Genomic DNA, 19900 nt, shown 5'->3' on the forward strand with positions numbered 1-19900 from the left:
GCATTGTGTTTTTCCTTCTGTTTGTGATTTATTTGCTGTGATTGGCTATTTAGGAAGTTTGATGTCAAAGCGACTAAATGCCAGGAGTTCTGTTGAACTAATCAAAGAGCAACAGAGTTTGCAAAAGGGAAAGTTCTCCAGTTGATATTTTTGGGCCAAAAAAATAATGTTCTCGGGAGTATTCGTGGTTTAGAACCCTGTTACATATTCATTTGGATGTCATGCGATTAAAAGTAAGATTTCCAATCACAGGTATCTCGCAGTCTTGGCAAGAGGTTTTCTTCAAGACCCAGCAGCAAGGTCTGTGGCTTCACCATTTTAGTCATTTCCTCTACTCATTCTATTTTACACAGAAGGTCCAACTTCTGAAGGAAAACTTCTTTGGCACTTACATTTGAAATCTGAGTTCCACACTCAGTCCACTCGACCCTCAAGGCAACATGGGTCAAATTTCCAAAGCTCCGATTGCAATGTGGGTTCCCCAGGTAAAGTGAAGATGCTGCTACGTGCTTCACCTCTAAAAATGATCGCTCCATTATGACAGAGATCTCATGAAGTTTACATTTTATCATGATGAACTCAGCAGCTGCTGCAGTCGTGACTGGGTTGTCCACCGTAGGCTCTGCATTGAACATTGAAAGGTCAAAGAAGGTCATCGGAAATACTTAAGCAGGCATCTTGTCAACTTCACATTTGATTAAATTGTGTGGCAACAGGCTGGCTGACTTCAAAGGGCCAGTGCCACAGGGAAAGGGGCTAGGTACTCCATGTGTTCAATAGGAATGCCATTGGCATAATGATACCAAAATTGGGTGTGTTGAGATCTCTGAAGATTATCCAAAGATATAAAAGGATACAGATCAACTCAAGGAAATGGCAGATTTGATTAAACCAGACAATAGAAAGTGATGGACCTTGGAAAGTCAAATCAGGGCAGGACGTACATAGTGGGGCCTTTTTTGGGGTTGAGTTGAAAGGAGACACCTTGAGTACAAGTACATAGTTCCCTGTAAGTGGCAACACAGATAGGCAGAGTGGTGAAGAACATGTATCACATGGTTACCTTCATAGATTGAGGATTTGAATACAGGATTTGGGATGTCATCGTTGAGCAAGATATAAAGGATATGGAATGATTGCAAGCAAGTGAGATTTGTGTAGAGAGACACATGATCAGCATGGATAAATTGAGCTGGAAGGTCCATTTCTATGTTCTATGGTTCACAATGCCCCCTCTTCTTCCTGCCCCATTTCAACAGTTCTTGCCCCTTCAACCAAGATTAGTTTACATAAAACATTCTGCTGTCCCATTCCACCATCTAAAACAATGGTTCCCAACCTTTTACTTTCCACTCACATCCCACTTTAAGTATTCCCTATGCCATAAGTGTTCTGTGATTTGTAAGTGATTGCTTAAGGTGGGATGTGAGTGGGAAGGGAAGGCTGAGAATCACAGCTTGTTACTGAAATATTTGGCTTGAGAAAAATTGTCATTGGCCCACTTCCTTTGGAGTTATGAAACGAGTCAATGAGGGACAATTAAAACAGTGGTTTTCAAACTTTTTCTTTCCACCCACATGCCACCTTAAGCAATCCCTTATTAAGCACAGAACACTTATGGGATAGGGAATACTTAAAGTGGTATGTGAGTGGAAAGTAAAAGGTTGGGAACCACTGATCTGAAAGGTTCACTCATTTCACATGAAAGTCATTTTCTCTTCCTCTCTGACTTCAGGTCTTGACCCTCTCAATCATTTTGTCTGGTTTGTTCTGTTCCGTTACACTTGGACATCTCAATTAATTCTTCCCTTAATCTGTTTCTGAGTTCTGTCCCAAATGGCCCCAAGGTTTGAATTGCATTTACCAGGCAGCAGCCTTGTGAAGTAGAGATGGAAATACTCTGTAGATAAGGCAGTTTCTGCAACACGGGAAACAGAGTTAATATTTCAGGATGATGAATAGAACTGGGAAAAGTTAGAAATGAATTGGGATTTAACTAGTAGAGAAAGGGGTCATCATGTGGTGGAGATGCTGAGTGAATGAGAATGTTGAATAAATGTTTGGAGAAGAAGTAGGAATTAAAATCAGAAATAGAAAGGTGGGGAAAAGGAACAAATGCTGGGAGGTACAAGAGTGGAAGGGATAATGATCAGAAACTGCAACACACAAACGTGCTCAGCAGGTCACCAGCCTCCACAGGAAAGTATTAAGCCAGGGAAAGGGGCTAGGTACTCCATGTGTTTCAGGGACTGAACCCTTTGTCAGGAATAAGAAAAAAATACATGAATGAAAGGTTTGGAGGGTGATAGGAGAAGCACAGTCTAACAGGTTGTGGGTGAATACAGGGGGGGAGGCTACAAGAAAAAGAAGCTGAGAGTGATAGGAGAAGAGGGCAGAGGGCTAAGGGGAGCTCTCTGACAGAAGGGAAGGAGGTGGGGAGCTGGAATCCGGTGCTGTCTGTGAGGAGTTTGTACATTCTTCCTGTGACCTGCATGGGCTTCCTCCAGGTGCTCTGGTCTCCTCCCACCCTCCAAAAATTGCAGCGAGAAATTTATTGCACATTGTTCCCTCTTCACATCTAAGTAAGGAGGTCACATTTAGTTAAAATTGATGATCACGAACAGAGAAATAAGAACGAACCAGGGAGACATTCATGATGGGCTGGATTTCCTAAACTGGTGAAAGTTATTGAACCAGGTGGATTTTTAATCACAATCCTTGAGTTTCTTGACTGCCATTACTGATGTAAACTGTTTTTGCTGATTCATGACATCATGTGAATTATGTACCTCAGATGCCATGGTGGGATTTGAATTTATGTAGCTGTACTAATGGTCTTCTGTGTGCTCATCCAATAACTTTAACCTCTGCAATTATAAATGGCCAGAACAAATGAAATGAAGCAGCCATTCAGAATTGTAAATAAAGTGTCTCATTCACCCACCCCACCCCCCCCCACCCACCGCCCCCACCCACCCTGGACAAAAGATTTACCAGCACCTCTACAATTTCTCCCAGGTTGAATAGGGTTTGCATCCACAAAACTGTCAGAACAACGACAGGTGTAGGATCCCTCAGTGTTGATACATTCTGCATTGAATGAACAGTCGTTGTCATCAAGAGAGACACATTCATTGTAATCTGTAATACAAAAAAGGTGAAAGGAAAATGACTGTTTCGTCTACGGTTATTTGCCATTGGAGCTCTTACACACATCAAAATGATAACAATTAATGACAGGTCACAAAAAAATTGAAATTATGGTGGAAACATATATACAGTACTGGAATCAGGCTTTATTCCTAAGAGCAGTGGTTCTCATTCTTTCTCTATCAATTCACATACCACTATAAGTATTCAATATGGCATCGGTGCTCTGTAAGGGTTTGCTTAAGGTGGTATGTGGGTGGAAAGAAAAAGTTTGAAAACCACTGTTTTAATCCTACCTAATTGACTCGTCATGTGCACTGTTTCATAACTCCACAGGAACAGGGCCAGTGTCAATTTTTCTCAAGCAAGATATTTCAGTAACAATTGGGTCTAGAGCAGTGATTCTCAACCTTCCCTTCCCACTCACACACCACCCTAGCAATCCCTTACTAATCACAGAACACTGACGGCATAGGCATTACTCAAAGTGGTGTGTGAGTAGAAAGAAAAAGGTTGAGAACCATGGTCTTAGAATAATTCATCCCGCTGTGGATAGATCCTAGGATTTCTCCTACGGCTAAAATCAAGATGTGAGCACATTTCCCCATGGAGGGAGCTAAATCATCTAACAAAATTCCTCAAGGTAGTACTGAAGATCATTGGTCACTGTACCTGACTGATTTGATGCAGAGAGAATGCTGTTCATCCCTGGAAAACCCAAAGGCCACAGAAACTGACTGTGTATAACTGCTGAGTACCATCACCAATTGAGAAACAGAGATCATTTGCTTTCCGTAATCTCTTTGAGCTGTGGGTATTTTGGATGGCTTTTATGTGATTTCTTACCAAAGTATCACAGAATGACACAACACAAATGGAAATCTTTTGCCTTGTTGTGCCTCTATAAGCATTTTGATAGGGAGATTGAACCAATTCCCTTTCCCAATATCCTGCACAGCTCCCCTGACTTCTCGTGTGTGGCTGCTTCCACCAGATTCTTCATCAGAATCTTTCAATTTAGAATAACTCACTGAGTAAAAGAATTAATTTCTTTTTTTTTTAAACTTTGGTACAGCGTTAAAGAATCTCAGGGCACTTTGCACAATTACTGGACTTCAGGGAAGGTGACTGCAGCAACCTTTGTGTGGCAGCAGTGTTCTCCAAACACTAGCAATCTCAACGGCTAATATTTCTGCCTTTGGGGGTGTTGACGGCTGAGAGCAATGTTGGGCAAAAACTGGACAAAATCCCTGTTCATCTATCTCTCATATCGTCATCATCCACCTGCAATGCCAGAACAGATAGGAAGGATCTATGTTCTATTTTGTGCCATCATTTCAATTGACCTTGCGTTTAAATTGAACAAGCCAAGTCGAATATTGTCAGAGATTCCACTGCGCTGCCCCAGATTAATATCGACTTCTCCACCAATGCCATTGTGATAGTACAGATCTATCACCAATGTACATAGTGTATATAGTTACTGTATCTAGACTGTGCTTACAGCGATTGGCTGAGAGCTAAGCCACGCCTATTGTCTGGGCCTTAAAGGGTTGTGTCCCTAGCCAGGTCGGATCATTCCGGACTGGTCGGCCACCTGTGAAGAGCTCCTGTCTTTTGCTAATAAAAGCCTTGGTTTGGATCAACAAGTCTTTGGTTTTTTCGACAAGCTCTACAATTTTATTAGCTACAGTCCTTAACCTACCCCTTACTTTCATTCTCTCCCTCGATTTTTTTTTCCAGGGTCAGTTCTCCAAGAAGGGGTGAATGTGATAGTACAGATCTATCACCAATGTATATAGTGTTTATAGTTACAGTATCTAGACTGTGCTTACAGCGATTGGCTGAGAACTAAGCCACGCCTACCGTCTGGGCCTTAAAGGGTTGTGTCCCTAGCCAGGTCGGATCATTCCGGACTGGTCGGCCACCTGTGAAGAGCTCCTGTCTTTTGCTAATAAAAGCCTTGGTTTGGATTAACAAGTCTTTGGTTCTTTCAACGAGCTCTACAGCCATGAAAGCATGCTATCGGTTTATTCATCATAGAAAGTATAACATTACAGCACAGTACAGGCTCTTCGGCCCTCATTGTTGTGCTGACCTATATATACCTAAATAAAACTAAAACCTCCCTACTTCATAACCCTCTATTCCTCTTTCATCGATGTGCCTATTTAAATGTCCCTACTATTTCAGCCTCCACCACCACCCCTGGCAATGCATTCAGGCATCCACAACTCTGCGTAAAAGACTTACCCCTGATGATTCCCCTAAGTTTTACTCTCTTCAGCTTGTACAGATGTCCTCTGGCGTTTGTTATTCCAACCCTGGGAATAAGGTGCTGGCTGTCTAGGTTATCTATGTCTCTCATAATCTCGCAGGAAGCCATGCAGAGCACAAAGCTGGCTCCTTGATTTCTCAATGACAATAGTGTATGCAAATCAGAGTACCTCTTGGCAAATATGCGTGGGGATGTCCTAATCTAATAATGGAAATGAAGGCTATTTAATTGCAAACCTCTTTTTTTTTAAATTTTGATCAGATTTCTTGTCAGGGTACATACATGACATCACCTATAACCCTGAGATTCCTTTTTCCTGTGGGTGCAGCAGAATGACCACTTATTGGTAGGGCAAAAAAATAAGTTGTACCTAGAGAAAACATGTAAATGAATAACAAATGTCAACAAACTGACTGTGCAATACAGAGAATAATAAGGAAAATCAATAAAGTCCTTAAATGAGTCCCTGATTGAGTTTGTTGTTGAGGAGTCTGATGGTGGAGGGGTGGCAGCTGTTCCTGACCCTGGTGGTAAGAGTCTTGTGGCACCCAGACCTCTTACCGAATGGCAGCAGCGAGAACAGAGCATGCGCTGGGTGGCATGGGTCTTTGATGATTGCTGCTGCCCTCCGACGGAAGCATTCCCTGTAGATGTACTCAATAGTGGGAAATGTTTTGCTTATGCTGTGTCCACTACCTGTGCTGAATGTTGAGGAGGTAGATCTTGTTTTGAACATCCAATGGCACAATGCAAAATGAAGCATTACGTTTGCACCATCGTAAAAAAATAACTGATATTTGGATGATGCAAATGTCTTCTCCTGCAGTCCACCCAAAAGATGTTTTTTTTCTTATTTTGAATTTTACTGTTAGCAATACACCATGGTGGCAGGCCCTTCCATCCCATGAAATGCGTGCTGCCCAATGACACCCAATTAACCGACCAACTCAGTATGTTTTGGAGGGTGGGAGGAAACCGGAGCACCTAAAGGAAACCCACGCAGGTTATGGAGAGAATATGTAAACTCCTTTCACACAGTGGCAGATTCAAACCCATGTTGTAATAGCGTCATGCAAACTGTTGCACTATTCTTTCCACCCATGTGGAAGGACAAATGGAATGGGAAAGTAGTGACACTGTTTAGGCACAGGCAATTGATACAGCCAGATTCTTACTGAATGGCAGAGCAAGCTTGACAGGCAAGGTAGCCTGCTCCTGTTCCTATCTGTTACGTTATTGTACCAAGTTATGATTCAATACCTTAACTTGGCACCTTATCCACATTGTCTAATGAAGAGTCTTCAACCTGTAACATCATCTCTCCACAAATGGTGTCCGACCCATAGAGAATCCTGTGTTTTACCTCTAATTACTACAAATCTACGAAAGCTCTCCATGCTGCATCTCCCACCCTCACCACTCCCTCCCCCCACCTTTGTTCCCCCACACTTTGATGAAGGGCTCAAACCCAAAACATTGGTGATGTATCTTTACCTTTGCTACATAAAGGCATTGTTTGACCTGCTGAGTTTCTCCAGCATTTGTGTATTTTTTCCCATGACCAGTAGAGTATTATCTGTTTCTTTATTTCATACTTCCACTATCTAATGTTTCTACTTTCACATTACCTGCAATGTCTATGCTGTCAGGATCAAAGGTAAAAACTGAGCCATTCTCTAATGAAGCCATAAGGTCCCAGACAATTTTGGAGACATTCGCTGCCAATTCTTCATCAAAGATCACTTGGAAGTCCACGTTCACACTTCCTTCTCGGAGTGATTTAACCACAATCTTGAACTTCCTCAAAGCTAAAAGGTTGGCAGAATACTTGGGTAAAGATTGTGAGATCTGCAATCATAAACAAAGTACATCCGTTTCAAAAACTATTTATTTTAAACTCCTAAAAAAAAGAAAGTTGGCCAACATACAAAGAGCTAAACAGACTTCACTTTCTTATCAATATGATTATAATTGATTATTTCATCATTATCAAAGATAGAGGTGGGTACTTGATGTAGACAAATTGCTAATCCTCCAATGTATTAAGTGATTACACTTTATTCAATGTAAACCTCTTTGGGAGAGTCTGAGGTTCTGTTCCCTGTGTCTTCTTTCATTTCAATTGCGAACATAACCATTTTCCAAGGTCAGTCTGCTATCAGAACAGTTGGCTCTGCCACTGAGGTTCAACATGACTTTGAAGGTGGTGCTCAGTCCCAACCCATGACCAATGCAACTGATCTTTCTGCTCAGCCTCCTACTGAGAGTGGTACTTGGTATTGCAGTGCATGTGGCATCTCATTACTTTGCCTTGTTCTGTGGTCAAACCCACAGAGCATTATAGCTCAGAAAGGAAAATCCTTGCATTTCTGTAGTATCCTTCAGTACCTCAGGATGACAAAAACCAAATTCAAGCAATCATTCTTTTTTAAATGTGGTCACTGTTATAATTAGCCAAGCTCCCAAAAAGAGAGCAAACGGATAAATGACCATAACAATGGTACTGATTTTGATTGAGGATGAGCTTGGAAAACCTGCCTGTACTTAATTCCAAAAGAGCTATTAGAGAGAGGGAGTGAGAGAGAGGGTGTGAGAGAGAGAGAGAGAGGGAGTGAGAGAGAGAGGGAGAGAGAGAGAGTGAGAGAGAGAGAGGGAGTGAGAGAGAGAGAGGGAGTGAGTGAGAGAGAGAGGAAGAGGGTGAGAGAGAGAGGGAGTGAGAGAGAGAGGGAGTGAGAGAGAGGGAGGAAGAGAGAGAGAGTGAGAGAGGGAGGGAGGGAGGGAGTGAGAGAGAGGGAGGGAGTGAGAGAGAGAGAGAGGGAGTGAGAGAGAGAGAGGGAGTGAGAGAGAGGGAGTGAGAGAGAGGGAGTGAGAGAGTAAGAGGGGAGAAAGAATGAGAGAGAGAGTGAGAGAGGCAGTGAGAGAGATAGAGAGTTTAAGGGGAGAAAGAGAGAGAGTTAGAGAGAGAGTGAGGAGAAAGAGAGAGAGGAAGGGGAGAGAATGAGGAAGGGGAGAGAGTTAGAGAGAGAGAGATAGAGAGTGAGAGAGAGAGGAAGGGGAGAGAATGAGGAAGGGGGAGAGAGTTAGAGAGAGTGAGATAGAGAGTGAGAGTAAGAGAGAGAGTTAGAGAGAGAGTGAGAGAGAGAGTGAGAGAGAGTAAGAGAGAGTTAGAGAGAGAGAGTTAGAGAGTTAGAGAGTGAGAGAGTGAGAGAGAGAGAGAGTGTGGAAGAGAGTGAGATAGTTAGAGAGAGTGTGAGTGAAAGAGAGTGAGAGAGAGAGTGAGAGTGAGAGAGTGAGAGAGAGTGATAGTGTGAGAGAGAATGTGAGAGAGAGTGAGAAAGAGAGAGAGTGAGTAAGAAAGAGAGAGAGTGAGAGTGAGTGAGAAAGAGAGTTAGAGTGAGAGAGAGAGTGAGAGTGAGAGAGTGAGAGAGAGTGATAGTGTGAGAGAGAGTGTGAGAGAGAGTGAGAAAGAGAGAGAGTGAGTAAGAAAGAGAGAGAGAGTGAGAGTGAGTGAGAAAGAGAGTTAGAGCGAGAGAGAGAGATCAGTCACTCTGGAGCAAATGGAACATAATTTTACTTGTGTCAAGTTCATTCACGAGTCTCATTCAGCCGAAAATGCACAGTTCTTGAATCTGGTGGTACGTGACCTCATGCTCATGAATATTCTTTCAAACAGGAGAAAAGAGTGTGGCCAGGGTGGGGTGAGTCTCTAAATATGTTGGCTGTTATTCCAAGGCAGCAGGAAGTGTAAATGTGTCATAGAGGTGATGGATGTTTGTGTGATTGCAGTCCTAGATGGAGCAGTTTCTGTTCCACATCCATCCATGTTCATAGCATTTATTTCCCTTCTTGCATCCCCATTAACTTCACCTCCACCTACGCCAACCAACTAGCAGATCGTTGGGATGCGAGAGGAAGCCAGTGCTCCAAGGGAAATGCTTACAGAGAGAACATGCAAACTCCACACAGACGGTAAAAAGCAAAACCCAGTATAGACAGGCTAGACTACTGCATCGTACCTGTGCAATGAATTGCTCCGTAAAGGTCTTGAACTGATCGCTGCTACTGTTTCTCAGATCTTCACTGAACATTAAGTTTGTTATCCTTGCTCTCCCTTCCATGATACGTGCAGCTGTGGGATGTCACAAGAAGTCAGTAATGCACTTGCATTGGTAGCTTTCAATTTGCACTGAGTGAGTGAAGGGAGAGGTGGCATGCAGCATTCAGACTGGAGACCACTGAAGCAATGATTTTGAGAAGGCAGACAAGTTAAGGGAAGGATAATGGGATCAAAGATCTTCAGACATGTGTCCATAGATTCCTGAGGTAGCAGGATGAGTTTAAAAAGTATAGAAATTACTTGCCTTGTTTGGGTGCAGGAGATATCATATAGTACAGTGTAAAAACCCTAGTTCAGGCATGAGAAGAGGGGGTTTATGGAGAAATATTTCACTCAAAGAATTGTGGAAGTCTAGAACTCACTGTTTGAAAGGATGGTGGGAGAGAAACCCTCTTTGCATTTGAAAACTGTCCAGGTTCAAAGTTTCGAGAAACACAAGTGCTTCCAGATGCCAGATTCCTGATCAAACAATGAGAAGCTGGAGGGACTCAGTGGGATGGGACAAAAGGGTCCCTGCCCGAAACATTTGACTGTCCATTTCTCTTCACGGATGCTGCCTGGCATGCTGAGACCTACCCCAGTTCTCGCTGTTTGCTGCCCCTCGAACATCTCAAATGGTACAACTTTGGGGCACAGCCTTCCACACAATCAACTCTGGCAAAAATCTGGAGATGAAAGTGTATTTCTTTTCATTGAAAAGTTTTAGTTTGTTTTACCAGAATTGAGTTGGGCATAATGTGAGATGTAAAAATTGAAAGCAAAGCTATTTTTGAATCAAAATCAAAGAACCTGGATTGAAAATCAAGATAAAACTTCAGAAACTGATTTGGATCTTCAGTAGATGTAAAGGAATGAAGACCAGATCCGACATTCCGCACCCTCGGGATGGTATTTCTGCCCATTATCATCTACCGCAGTGCATTCAGTGCCTTTTAGGAATGGGAAGGTGAACAAGCAACAATAATTGGTGGGAATTTGGGGAGGGTGGAACACAACACTTGGTACCTGTCTTTACTTCTTGAACTTTGGCCTTGCCCTCTGTCCCACAGAGCCAAGAGGCAATCCTCACAGTGTACAGTACTCCAGCCTCCAAATTTGACACAGTCCAGTTTTGTTCCTTAGTCTTTGCATCAACCACTCTGTGATCATCCTTCCAAAGTTGCACAAGAAACTCTTGGTTGACTGCAGCATCAGCTTCCCAAGTTACCTTTAGACTATTGCTCATGACATTAAAAACAATGAGGTTCTTGATCAATGAAGGAACTAAGAGATGTTAAAAAAAAACAGCATGGCATGTTTACTGAAACTGAAGGTCAAGTCAAAGGGTTTGTATTTAAATCTCTTAATATTTGCTCTCAGGTTACAGCAACGTCAAATGCATTGAAACCTAATCGATGGGAAACAGCTAATCTTACCACAAGCAATGGATATTTGTGTGGAAGATGAAGTCAATACTTGTGTAGAGTTGGGTGCGAACAAATCCAGAGCATCAAAAAAAGACATTTCAGTCATGATCTTAGTTGAACTAAAAGCTGCAAAACCAAAAAGGAAATTAGTTCTCTGTGAAATTCATTCTCTTGATACAAATACCATTTGGAACACTTTCATCTGATCTCCTATATAGTAATCTTAAGTACAGTGGTAGCATGGCAGGACTAGTAAACACAATCAAATCCCAGCATGGCAACTGTGGTATACAAATTTGGTTCATAATCTTGAAATTTACAAAATGAGAACTAATTATTTAGTAGATCAAAAATTGCTGGAAATTATGCTGATCTGCTGAAGAATACTCAATGTTATAGTTAGCGCAAAGCTGTTACAGCGCCAATGACCGAGTCCGGGGTTCGAATCCAGCACTGTCTGTAAGGAGCTCATACATTCTCCGTGACCTGTGTCGGTTTCCTCCAGGAGTTCTGGTTTCCTACGACTGCTTAACGTACAGGGGTAGAGGTAAATAGGGTGTATTTGTGGGAGGCATGGGCTCGTGGGCCAAAAGGTCCTGTAACTGTGCTGTATGTCTAAATTATTTTTTAAATTAAAAAAAATTGTGAAGCTCTCATGTTGTTTTACTTTCTCTCACTTACTGCTGACACGAAACTGCATGGGCAATAGACATTGGCCTTGCCAGCAATATCCAGCTCAATGGGGGAAATGAATAACTATTTAAAAAATCTGGTCCAGCCCATCCCAAGGCGAGGTTATTGGTGACAAATCTGATGCTGCTACGTGGCCCATCCTGAATGAGGTCGTTGAACACATCATACTTAGCAAAACTAAAGGATCTAGGACTCTGTCTGTCCATCTGCAACTTAACACCTGACCCATCAACATGGATTGGCACCATCTCCTCCTCCTCACTGACCATCAACATAGGGGAACCTCAAGGCTGTGGGCTTAGTCCTCTGCTCTAAACCCTGAACATTCATGATTATGTAGCCATATTCTGCTCCAGCGTAATCTCTATATGATGGAGACACCATAATTTGCCAAATAACTGGAAGTTATGAATCAGAATACGGGGTCGTGATCAAGGATCTGGTTGGGAGATGTCAGAACAGCAATCCTGCTTGCAACGTCTCCAAGAGCAAGGAGCTTATTGTTGGTTTTAGAAAAGGGAGGCTGAGTGGCCACGCCTATGTCTGCACGGAAGGGATGGAGGTGGAGAGTTTGATACCCTCAAGTTCCTGGGAGTCCACATATCAAAGGGCCTCTGCTGGAGTCAGAAAATCAAGGCAACCATGTGGCATGCCAATAGCTCTATTTGTTTTTTTAAAGTCCAAGGAGATTTGGCATGTTGTCGAATATTCTATCAAACTTCATCAGATGTACTGGAGAAAATATACTGGCTGGTTGCATCACAGCCTGGTTTGGGAATTCAAGTGCTCAGGAACACAGGAGGCTGCAGAGGAAGCACAGTCTGGTCCATCACGAGCTCCAAACTCCCACCTATATGAGGTACTGCTTCATACTGATATCATTAAGGACCCCTGCCACCCTGGTCACAAACTCTTCTCGCTAGGACCTTCAAGAAGAAAATACAGAAGCTGGAAGTTCATCACCTCTATGTTCAAGAACAGTTTTTTTGCAGGCTATTGGGCTCTCGAATCTCCCCTTATTGCCATAATCATAAACTACTCCAGCATCCCAAAGACACCCATCTACTCTATTGAAACACCACATTTTATTTTCTTGCACTAACTGTAACTATAAATATTATCTATCTGTTTTTTTATATTTATTATCCATTTCTACAATGGGGTAATATAATGTACACTTTTGTAATTGATTGTAACTTTTTTTTTACAGAATAGTGGTTGTAACAATAATGGTTCATTTATACGTATAACAATAATCTCATCATGATCGTCAGGGTTGAAACCAGTACCTGTAAAAGAATGAGGAAGAACTTTAACATTCATACCCAGAGAGAATAGCCTCACCTTGACACCTTTGACACAAAACCTCTCAACTAATCGCACAATGGATTGACCAAGACTTGGCGATCTGGTAAGCAACAATGGCTGACTAACAGCCATTAGTGCCTTGGGTCTCCAAACTTGAGTGTCTGCGCTGGTCAAATATGTTTGAATGTGTTTGATGTGTATCTGCCTTTTGCAATGGTCTACCAAGCTGTTTTGCTCAAAGGTACTAGCTTTGCCACGCTTACCATGACAGTTAATGATTAAAACAAAAAGAATCTCAATCCCTGTATTATTACCTGTTCTGACATTCAGGTCTACTGCAGTGCCCTCTTGCTCACACACTCTGGACACCACGGTGACAATATACTCAGTTCCAGCCTCGAGTCCTGTTGCAGTCCACTCCAGTTCCCGTGTTTCTGTCTCACTCACAACGACGTTATCCTTCCACACCTGCACAATATAGGTCTGCTCTCCATTGACATCTATTGTCCAAGTTACTTGAAAGCCCCCACTGGTGATGCTGGACACAGCCAAGTTGGTGACTGTCGATGGAGCTGTTACCAAATTAAAGAACAAGTTAGCCGGCACCTTATGGCAGCATAATTACCATGTGCCCCAGAGTGAAGGGAGTTGCACTTTCCTTAGTTGGTTCAAGGGAAGGGCAGGTTTAATGCCAATTCCTTGAGATAATGGCGAAAGGGTTTCCCTTTAAACAGCTGCCCTATATGACCACCTTCCAATATGTATGGGTTTAGATAAAGCAATCCAAGTTATAATTGAAGAAGGAGGAATGCCAATTTATATCCACGTGTAATTGTGCTGGGAGGCACGGTATGCATAGCAGTTAGTGCAGTTCGACTCCCGTGCTAAGGAGTTTTTAACGTTCTCCCCATATCTGCGTGGGTTTTTCTCTCACTGTTCAAAAACACACCAGGTGTGCAGGTCAATTGGGCAGTACAGGCTTGTGGGCTTTTCTCCACACAGCAAGTAGTTAGGTTTGGCATGGACTTCCGGTGATAGCTAGTGCAGGTAGATTCAATCCTGGTATTTGAAAGGGAGGTGGAGAGGTACTTGAAAGGACAATAACAAAATTGCAAGACTATGGTGAGAGGACAGAAGTGTGGGCGCGGTTAATTACTTAGAACCATTGTGGGCTGGACAAGCTAAGTGGCCTTTTACATGCTGTAACTTTTCTTTGATGTCTGTGTACTATACATGCATTAAATTCCTGAACCAGCTTGTATATGTATGGTTGTTGCCCCACCCTTTGCTGATTATACCTGTGACTCCTCCCCCTTGATTCCCCTCTAATAAAGACCGTAACCCCTCCTCCAGAACAATCTCAGGTCAGCAACGTGAGATGTGCCTTCTGTTTATGGTAATAAAAGTCTCTCAGTCAGGTAACTTCAAGTCTTTGGAGTTACTGATGGCACATCAATAGATTAATAGTACTAGCTCATTAAGACACATTGGTCAGCATGGAGGGGATGAGCTGAAGGGCCTGTTTCCATGCTATTTAGTTCTGACTCGTAATTGGGGATAGCATAGTTGGGCATGATGGTTGCATGGATGTGGTGGGCCAAAGGGCCTGGTTCAATGGTAAACAAGAAGTCTGCACATGCAGGTAAACTGGAGTAAGTGCTGGAAGAACTCCATGGATTCTGCCTGACCGTGGATACCCTTCAGTATATTTTGAGTGGGGCCTGATTCTGTATTGCATAGGGATCCCAATAATCTACTTTTTGTCCTGACCAGAAATAAGAAATCTCCTGAGTGGCCGAAAAAGATCAGCTTTGGAGAACCTGATTGATTCACCTCCATGTAAACAACCTGCAACACCTGGAGCATCCTACCTGCTGGTAAGAATATCCAATGTTCTTTCAAAGGATAGTTTTACTTTCATTATTTGGGTTTGGAGAGGACCATAATGTTGGGGCTCTGGGGGTCCCAGAGTCAAATAATGGTATCAAAAGATATGAACCAGCAAAGGCAGGAAACCTCAAGTTACCATGCATGCCAATGTATAGGACAACTATGTTCAGGATGACCGCCCACCCCCCCCCCCCCCCCCCCACAGGTTTGCTCGGCTGAACAGCAATGCCCCTTAATGTGCATGCATTCTTTTCGCTGCTGCCATTTGCGTGGAGGTGAGCCGGGTATCAGCTCAAGAAAGATGGTAGAGTGTGCCCAAGGCCTGACCGGGAGACTTGCGTGAAGGTGAGCTGGGAGGACAGCAGGAGGAAGGTGTGAGAGTGCACCGAGGACCTGACCGCGACACTTGAGTCAGAGCCGGTGGGATGGGGATAGGATATGGAGGAGGAGGGGTGAGATGGCAGCGGTGTTGAGAATTCGCTGTCAAGGATTGGATTTTAAACCCAACGTACAAGGCAACTGCTGAAGTTGATTTTGAGGCAATATTTTCACGTTTTGGATCGTCCTGTATGACCGCATACACAGTACTCTACCTACGACATGAAATCTAACAGTGTAGCAATATGCACAAGCCATCAAACAGCCCAATACATCAGTTGGAAGAACATACAGCACAAGGGCACATCTGGGTATGGAAGATTTGGTGCGAATCCAGGCCTATTCAAGTAGACAGAAATCGAAGAGACAAAGTCCATGGCAGACCGCTTTGCTCTAATGTTTGTGGTCTCTGCTGATCAAAAAGAAAAAGGGTTACCATTTATTCCAAATCAGAAATTAACTATATTATTACTTGTTGGGCTAACATCCAATTCCTGCCAACAACAATTTAATGAACATCCACCCAGGCTTTTACCACCATCAGACCAAGGGACTCACACAAATACATAATATTTGATTTTAACCGTTTTAATCATGTTATCTGTAACTATAATTTCTACCCACCCCAGCATTAACAACTGTTTCCTACATTCAACTGCATCTGAAGTTGGCTGTCCCAAGAGGGCAGCAAACATCACAAGAGACCCCCATTACTCTGATCACAACCTCTTCTCACTGCTGCCTTCAGAAAGAACTACAGAAGCCTGAAGTCTACCAACTCTAGGTTCAAGAACAGATTTTATTCCTCCAACAGGTACCAGGCTCTTGAACCTCCCCTTACTCTCCTAGTTATAAACTACTCCGGCACCACAAACAGGCCTTTCTGCACTTTTTTTGAAACACCGTCGCTTTTCCTTGCTCTAACTGTAATGGTGAATATTTATTACCTATTGATCACCTCCTAATTTAATGTAGACTGTTGAAATTGTTTTTTTATAAAACAAAGTACCTGTGTGGCTTCAGCAAGTAAGAATCTCAATCGAACTTGTGCACGTGACAAAAACTCATTATCATTATTAAATGAAAAGTAGGCAGTTTATTCCCACTTCAAATTAGAAGAAGTAGAAATGGAGGACAGAACAATCAAATGTAAGAGACAAAAAGGATCACATTGCTACTGGATTATGAAAGGTTAACAACCGTATGGGCACTTCATCTATATTCTCGGAGGTCAATGAGCTTATGGCACAGAACCATGGAATCAGGGTGGAGGTGAATGGGAATTATACATCCACGGGGATCAGGTAACTTGGAAGGACAGGCAGGAAGGTAAGCAAGACAAGGTTGAGATCAGGGGGATAGTGAGAGACAACAAAGATTCCAAGGAACAAAATGTTGAACTGATCCTGCAAAGTTTGGAAATTGACAATGAGTTTATGTTTATTGTCCTACACATCAGGGCACCGTGCGCATGCTTGGAAATTCTTACTTGCCACCGAACGGATACTTTGTTTAAAAAAACTATAATAGCATAAATTTAAAAAGACATAATTACAAAAGATTAGTAATAAATATTCACAATTACAATAGGTGCAAAAAATGGTTACAAAAAGTTATAGGTTGGAGTAACAACATAACTGTGTCACATAATAAAGAATTAACTGACTTATATAAAGAATGGAATGGTCATAGGGGATTTTAACTTGCATATTGATTGATCAAATTAATTTGGTCTAGGCAGTCTTGAAGATGCATCTGTTACAGTTGAGGCCTAATAGCCTGTATATGCCTGAGATTGTCTGATCTCGGAAGCTAAACAGGCTCAAGCCTGGTCAGTACTTGGAGGGGTGACCACCCAGGAACACCAGGTGCTGTAGGTTTCTGAGAGGGGCACTGGACAAAGTGGCGACTCTGTCTGCCTTACAGTAGACAAAAGTTAAAGAATTTCATGTATGTTACATTCTAAATGTAGAATTACAGGACATTAATGGAACCTTTACCTTTTTTTGAGGCATGTCCTGATACAGGCAAGGAATCATGCTCTCTTAGATCTAGCCCTGTACAATGAGACAGGTCAAATTAACAATTTTGTAGTTTAGGGATCCTCTTGGAAAGAGTGATCACAATATGGTTGGATCTTGAGTACAACTGGAGGGTGATAAACCAAGATCCCAAAGCAGTGTCCTACGCCTAAACAAGGGAGACTACGACAGGATGAGGGTGGAGTTGCCGAACATAGACTGGGAGTACAAGCTAAATGATGGGGCAGTTAAGGATCAGCGGAGGGCTTTTCAAGAGATTTTTTCCACAGTTTGAAACAAAAGTAGATTCCAGTGTAAAATGAAACAAGGAAGCAAGAGTAGGGATAGTCAGCTGTGGATAACTAAACAAATAAAGGAAGGGACCACATTAAAAGTTAATATATTCAAAGTGGCCAAGAATAGTCGGTAACTAGAAGATTGGGGTAACTTTAAAAAGCAACAACAAACAAAGCAATAATGTTCGCCAAAGTAGAAATGTTCCAGTTCCCAAGTCAACCACCTTGAGATTTAAACTCTCAATCTGGTGGAGATTAACAGTAAGTTATGGTGAGTTAGGGATCATTACCTGTTTTAATGTTCAGCTCAGTGGCAATGCCCTCTTGCTCACAAGATCTCGAGGTGACGCTCACAGTGTACTCAGTCCCAGGCTCCAATCCTGACACCGTTAAACCCAGCTCCAGGGTTTCTGTTTCCTTCACAACACTGTCATTCTTTAACAGCTGGACAACAAATATCTGCTCTTCGTAGTTCTCGGTTGTCCAGGTTATGTGAAAACTCTTGGTGGTGATATTAAAGACTGTCAAATTTATGATGGGTGATGGAATTGCTAAAAATGTAAAATGAACATTTAATACATGATATTGTGCAACAGCTGAGACCCGATGCCAACATCAAGGAAATTGACCATTGACAATCTTCCTAAATGACCCTGCATTCTGGTGGACTGAAGTGCCAGTTGATGAAGTGGACAAAGACGATGTGGTCAAACAATAATCATGGCTTTTATTAGCATAAACTCATGGTACAATAAAGAAAGACAATAGGTGCATATACAGTTATACCCAAGGGGAGTGTCCTTAACAGTAGAGGTAATGCACAGTCAATGTTAGTACACAAGGCTCACCAGAGGGGAGACAGGCAGCTTGGCAGATATTCACCACAGGGACATTGGCTATTTGCAATAAAGGTTGCAAATTATACAGAGGATGCAGAGAGTCTGCAGAGAGATAGAATTAAATAAGCAAGAGTATGGTAGATGGGGTATAGATGTTGGTAAATGTGAGGTTATCCACTTAGGAAGGAAAAATGGAAGATCAGAGTATTATTTAAATGGCAAGTGATTGCAGCATGGTGCCGTGCAGAAGGCTTGGGAGTGCTTGTGCATGAATTTCAAAAGGTTGGTTTGGAGGTGCAACAGGATATCAAGAATGGCCTTCATTACTAGAAGGGTTGAATTTAGAGGCAAAGAGGTTATGCTACAATTGTACGAGTTACTGGTGAGGTCGCAGCTGGAGTACTGCAAGGAGTTCTTGTCTTCTTACGCGTGGAAATATGACCTGGCTTTGGAGGTGGTCCAGAAGAGATTCACCAGGTTGATTCCAGAGATGAGGGGATATTGAGTCATCTGGGACTGTACTCGCTGGAATTTAGAAGAATTTAGAAGAATGAGAAGGGATCTTATAGAAACATAAAATTATGAAAGGCATAGATAGGTTAGAGTTAGGCAAGTTGTTTCCACTGGTGAGGGAGACCGGAACTAGGGGACCTAGCCTCAAGATTCAGGGTAGTAGACTGAGGACAGAGATGAGGAAGAACTGCTTTTCCTTGAGGGGGGGGGGGTTGAATCTGTAGAATTCACTGTCCATTGAAGTAGTGGAGGTGACTTCAGTAAATATACTCACAACAAGGTTGGATCGATTTTAACAAAGAAGGGGAATTAAGGGATATGGGGAAAAGGCAGGTAGGTGGAGATGAGCCTATCATCAGATCAGCCATGATTTCATTGAATAGCAGAACAGGTTTGATGGCCATCTACTGCTCCTATTTCTTATCTTCTTTCTATGTTTGTAGTGCCAACAAAGTATACTGTATCAAGAAACATGATATTCGAACAAATATGGGAGCCTTACATTAAATACAATAGCGAAAACCTACCGGGGACAATCATTACCTAAGTTGATGGAAGGAGAAGGAAAGAAAAGAATGGACTCAGTAGAATTTCTGGTGTATTTTTGTTGAATGACAACATTGTCTGACTGGTTTAATGTAACCTAGATTGTATACCTTAAATGGATGGGGGGGGGTGGGGGGGGTGGGTTGGGAGGAGGGAGGGGGGGGGCGAGAAAATGTCACTGTATATGTGTGAAAAGGAAAAAGTGTGTATCATGGCTAATGTGATTTATGGTGTGAAAAATAAAAAATTTAAAAAAAAAGAAAACATGATTCCTCATTTTAGGTGGTGGAGGTCCGCGGTAGGACTTCTCTGTTGTGTTCCATGTACGGTTCCCAAATTTGTTCGAATACTGTGATGTTATTTATTAAATTATATGTTATTTTTTCCAATGGAATTCATTTATTAATTTCTATGTACCATTGCTGTATTCTCAGGCTCTCTTCTGATTTCCAGGTTGACATAATA

General features: G+C 42.4%; 1 long non-coding RNA gene across 1 annotated transcript; it reads left to right on the forward strand.

Annotated features, from left to right (window-relative positions):
* Window positions 1–14319: 14319 nt before the first annotated feature.
* LOC138739776 (uncharacterized) lies at window positions 14320–19553 on the forward strand. The gene is made up of 4 exons (XR_011342412.1): window positions 14320–14348; window positions 14726–14829; window positions 15850–16034; window positions 19333–19553. It is a non-coding gene; the product is annotated as an uncharacterized lncRNA (long non-coding RNA).
* The last annotated feature ends 347 nt before the right edge of the window (window positions 19554–19900 follow it).

Source organism: Narcine bancroftii, chromosome 7, assembly GCF_036971445.1.
Source record: "Narcine bancroftii isolate sNarBan1 chromosome 7, sNarBan1.hap1, whole genome shotgun sequence".
In the NCBI taxonomy this organism is placed as follows: Eukaryota; Metazoa; Chordata; class Chondrichthyes; order Torpediniformes; family Narcinidae; genus Narcine; species Narcine bancroftii.